The following is a 5,789-nucleotide window of genomic DNA, read 5'->3' as shown; positions in this document are numbered from 1 at the left end:
ATTGCTAGTGGGGTGGGACTAAGTCCCTTGTACTGCGGCCACTTCTGGCCTATTGTACCAGCCCCAGGTGACAGGTGAGGGTGATTGTGGAGCAATTGGTGGAATGAAGATTGGCAGGGGAACCGAAGTACTCGGAGAAAACTGCCCCGGCGCCACTTTGTCCATCACAAATCCTACATGACCAGGCCCAGGATCGAACCCGGGCCGCCGCGGTGGAAAGCCAGCGATTAACCGCTTGAGCTATGGCGCGGCCCTACCTAACACCATTACCAAAATGTTTGAGTGTACACAGTGCGACGTGGATGGCGCAACACGTGACAATTTGATGTCAGAATTGCTTTGCGAACTTAAACACGCCACAATTTCGTTGGAGTTCATCAACTGAAGCGATTATTGAACTGAAGATTGAAGTGTGTATTTATAGCGCTGCCCTACGAAAATGGTCATACAACAGATTATGGACCGTCTACTAGCTGGCCAAGAACACATGAAGGCCGATACGAAGGCCGACAAAGAAGAAAGGAAGGCCGAGAAGAAAGAAATGGAGGCAAATAGGAGGAAAGACAGAGAATAAATTAGAACCAACCAAGGTAAGTGGCTGTCCAGATTGGAGACTGACAGACAGGCCGAGCGAAGAGAACTGAAAGAAATGATGAAAATGATGGAAACCAGCCACAGGGAGATAGTGGCCGAAATCAAACCCGAAATGGACGCAAGGACGATGGCCTGCCAAGAGGTGGAGGAACGTGTAGAAGAAAAAGAGCCGACCTCAGTGGACAGGAAACCTGAAGTGGCCCAACAACGAGAGGTCCCCGTAAAAGACGCCGAAGTAATGCCGGGTGGAGAACCGAAGAAAAGGCGTAAGGACCGAAAACTGGCCGCGGAGCGCCGCCGCCGCCAGATGAATGAACGGACCCAGTGTCGGGATGGGTGCCGAAGAAAAGGACTGGCCGTCGCCAGAAGAGAGACGAGCCGCCGTGTGAAAGCGACACGGCAGACTAAGAAAAACGACACGAAGATGTGGCACGACTCAAGAGAGACATCCGCAGGGCGAACAAGACCCAAGAAAAGTGTCGACCGCGGAAAGAACTGGCCGCTGAAGGAGTCAGGATGACCGGCCGAGCAGAAGTGGCACGGCGTAGGAGACACAGGGATAGGGACAATGCTGCAGCAAGATCCCAGAACATACAAGAGCTCCGGAAGCGACGTCGAGCGCACCCGGAAGACAACAGAAGAATAAGGAGTCGAAACTTCAAAGAACCCATTCCTAGGAGCATGAAGACATTACATGAGGCCACTAGACAAGCTCTCGAGTCGGAGGGCGTGAAGGGAACCATCTGGATTTCCAGTAGATTAAGAGAAGTGAGATACCGGACACTGTGGAGTGGTCGACCCCTTCCAAAACGGAAAAATGGAGACTGCAAGCAGAGGAGGAACCGTGAATGTAGAAACACCGGCCTCCAGGGCATGAAAGAATGAAATTGTTGAGTGAATGTGAAACAACGGATCGATGAACGCTGGACCATGAAATTGCTCGGGACGAACAATCCTAAGAAGGAAGCGGAGGATGTAACGGCCGGAGAACAGTTGCTGCAAGAGGAGTAGCCGAAACAACAGGACACGCAGCAAGCACAGCCTTGGAAGAAAAGGAACGGGGATGCACCGTTAGACTGTTAGGGACGAACAACCTTTAGAAGGGAGCAGTGTGACGTGGATGGCACAACGGAAAGTATGGGTCACGTGAACTCTGCGGTTTCGCGAGTGACGTCACATATCCCCACCCCTTCCATTATTACGCATCGTTCGGTAAACACTCCGTCGCCTTCCGCGGTGACGTAACAGCACTTCCCACAGTGACATAGCAGGGGACACCGCGGTTACTACGCAGCAATAAACAACTCTCGACAGAGTTTCCCAACAACGTCTGTAAACACGACGTTACGCAACAGTGGTAGCTATCGCATAACTGTTTTCTGTGTTGTCAGTGTGGAAGCTACTAGAGTAGTGAGTAGTGAATATTGTGGAAGACCCGTGTGGAGGCGGGGTCGAATACCTCCACCGTGGCCCTGCGAGTCGTAGGAGGCGACGAAAAGGGAAGTCACAAATCTGAGAGAGTAAAATATGGTCGCGAGTCCCAAGGGTCTCGGACCCGAGAAAGACTGCGCTGGCAAGAGCCAGCAGCATATACAAAACACAGACCCGTCCTCTCGTCAGAGAGGGCGCTCCACAGAAACAAGACCGTAACTGTCAAACTGTAATAGTTAATAACTGGTCATGAGCCCCACATGGGGCTCGACACCAAGACTTACTGACTGACTGCCCGTCAGTCGCAATGTCACTTTCACTTTGACTTTGTTGAGGCAGTTACTAGAGAGAGAGAGTAACCAGTCAGTTGCAGTCTAGCATTCGCCGGAGTGAGTTGAAGTCCATTGTTATTGAGTTGTATCGAGTGAATGGCAGTTGACTCCAGCAGGAGAAGAAATTGTGATACTGCAGATGGCAGTGGTGGTGTAATTTTGAACTGGGTGAGAGAGCGAGTGTTCAATAAATTTACTAGATCCAAGATGGCGTGAAGTTATTTGTCGCGTAACATACCCAACACGTGACAATATATTGTGGCCTATTTGCTCCATACGCAAGCACTAATGGAACAACGGGGTTATGCAACCCGCTATTAGCCAACGGCTTGATAAACACGCTTCCGCGGAGGAGCAATGACGTCACATCCCGAGAGCGCTTAGCTATCGCGAGACTAGTGTTTTCTATGCGGCCTACGCTACGCAACAGTAAACTGTTTTCTGCGTTATCTGCGCTGTGGATATATAACACGAGTACACTTGCAGCTAAGGAGAGTACAGAAGAGTTTTTAGTTTAGTTCCGAGGTTCCAGGGTGATTAAACAAGAAATGGCAAAAATATTTCATAGTGATTTGAAGTGCTAGTTCTGTGTTGAGATCCATTATTGGGAGACGACTAGTGGAAACAGAATCCTAGTACGTGTGCAACGTGAACTGTAAAGTGTTTGAATCAGTGATAGCGCTGTATTCATTGTAATTAAAGAGAACTTATAACCGAAGTGCTAAAAAAATTCAATCATCCAATCTAAAACCTGTAATTTTCGCCACATGTACCCCCTACACGTGGCTACACACACACACACACACACATTATGTTCACTATTCTTGACCTTGGCAACAGATGGAGATGAATGGTCAGTTTCACACTCTGGCTGATTTACACCCGACACCCAATGTATAGGAAGGGTGGTGGGCCCCAGGGCCAGTCTGATGCTGTGGAGATGAGAAAAATCTCTTGTCCTTGGCAGGAATTGAATCCTGGTTGGCCAGTCACTAGCCCGTTCTACACCAACTAAGCCACCTCAGCTACAGTATGTTGCTTTGTGTAACGCTGCAATTCATAGTAAATTTAAAGGCTTATCGGAAGCGTACAGTAAAGGTCACCAATTAAATTACATGAGCAAATTTTTCCAGCTTATTTATTGAACGGATATCTCTGACGATGACATCTGAATGTCGAAACATGATGGCTCACCAATTAAGTTAAAATACACAATGAATAACACCTTATGTTAAATTTGGCTGTACTCTGACAAGTGTTTATATTTAGAAATACCCTTGTAGTTATGAGGGAGGAAGAAAATTCTGAATGCCATCATAAAAATGTTTGGCACCATAGCAATATGGCACCTTGAATTTGCACAAGCCTGATCACAAGCAGTGAGTCATCACATGTTACACATCCTTCTCACAGAAATTCACATTCTGATTATAAAACCAACTGCAGATTGCTGTGCTTCACTGACTTATCAGATTCATCAAAGGATGTACGCAGTATACAGAAATTTGAGGATATACAGTCACATACAAGGCTCGAAGAATGCGCTCATCTGCTCATCTTTGATAGGTGAAAGTTTTAAGCTGACGAGTAGAAAATTCAATGGAGCAGTTTCCACATAATTGGTTGAATTCAATTTTTCTCATTTTTATTTTTTGCAGTTTATATGTAAGTGAATTATTTTTGGTAAAGTCGTCCCTGTGATAAAACTAATTCAGCACTGCACCATGAAGACATATGGGGGAGTGGGTGTATAGATCACGTTTTCTTGACCTTCACATAAGTTGGTGAGGAGTTAGCTTGACACCCCTGCCGCTTTATCCACAAGGAAAGAGCCATTGGTACTCATTGGATAGGAGGCTGGGAGATATAAATGAATAACTGAATTTCAGTTACATCAAAACTAATGTTGGCAATACTTCGAAATAATGAATGAGAATACAAAATTCATATTTTATGGTTAATCGATTTAATTAACACAAGCTTCATAGGAATGCTTGTAGCGCTCAAGTTAAAATATTCACCACTGTATGTCACTTCTTGACATTGTGTATATCCTTCAGTAAAGAATAAAGCAAGAATAATATATTTTCTGCAATTTTCATGCTTAGAAAATTGCAGCCTACGGTGAGTGGACAAGTTTTACGTATGGTTTACTTTTCTCATGTGCAGGCTCAACTTAATTACGGTATCATTTTTGGGGCTCTTCTTCATTAATGAAAAGTATATTTACTGTACAAAAAAGAGCATTAAGAGTCTTGTTAAGATTAGGGCCAAGGAGTTCATGTGGGGAAGGCTTTAAGACAATGGGCATACTTACCGTCCCCTGTTTATATATATATTCCATAGTCTTGTTTGTACTCAAAAATCCTGACATGTACCAGGTGAATAATGGCATACACAAATTAAGTACTAGGTGGCATAATAAACTACATGTTTCCTTTGTGAGATTATCTTCCATTCAAAAGAGTGTGCATTTTTCATCCATTAGTTAATAACTTGCCATACAATATATATTCTTTGAAAGACAATATTAATACTTTTAAACAAAGGCTAAAAGATTATCTTATTTTAAATGCATTTTATTCGGTAGATGAATACATGGCATACAGGCAAGCATAATACATTACTGTTGTCTTTCCAAGATTATGTATTATCTAGATTTGTTATATGACTTCTTTTTATTTTATTATTGTATTTTTATTTTTGAATTCTTGAATATGTTAATTGTTGAGACTAGAGTGCATTTTGCAATGTCATTTTGCTGACGAATTCAACATTCGGTCCGTTTTCCGGACAATGGATCTGTGAAATTATGTATCTATGTATGTATGTATGTATTGTGACATGTTGCGCAAAGCCGAGCCCCCCACCCACCAGCAGTGACGCGGTGGGTGAGTCAGCGCTCCCCTCCCACCCCTCAGCGGTAACGTGGCCATCGCCGAAGATAGTTCCGAGCAAGCCTACGAGAGTGTGTTATCAACAGTTCTCCAGTCAGCCGACTACTGTTGGAGTATAGCAGCCGTCGCGGAAAGAAGATCCGGACATGTGTGTGATTGTGGAATTGGGAGCGTGTGATACAGTGATACAAAGCTCCCCTACTGTAAACGTGTAGACTACTGAAGACAGAGTGAACTGATTTGCGCATAGGGTTATAAGTCGTGAAACCCCGCAACAGTGTTAACAGATTAATGCGCTTAGGGTTATAAAGTGTGAAACCCCGCAACTGTGAGATAATTAATTGTAGCCGTTATTTGTAGATTGTTAAATAAACCAATTAACCATCTCTACGGCGTATTCGGTAACGAAACACGTTACATTGGTGTCAGAAGTGGGATTAGGACTTACACACGTGATCAACGAGATTCGTACTCAAAACACGTGATAATTTGGTGTCAGAATTTTTACGAACTTAAACACGCCTGACAAATAATT

Source organism: Cryptotermes secundus, unplaced genomic scaffold, assembly GCF_002891405.2.
Source record: "Cryptotermes secundus unplaced genomic scaffold, Csec_1.0 scaffold295, whole genome shotgun sequence".
NCBI classification, from domain to species: Eukaryota; Metazoa; Arthropoda; class Insecta; order Blattodea; family Kalotermitidae; genus Cryptotermes; species Cryptotermes secundus.
Note: the sequence above shows the minus strand (reverse complement) of the source record.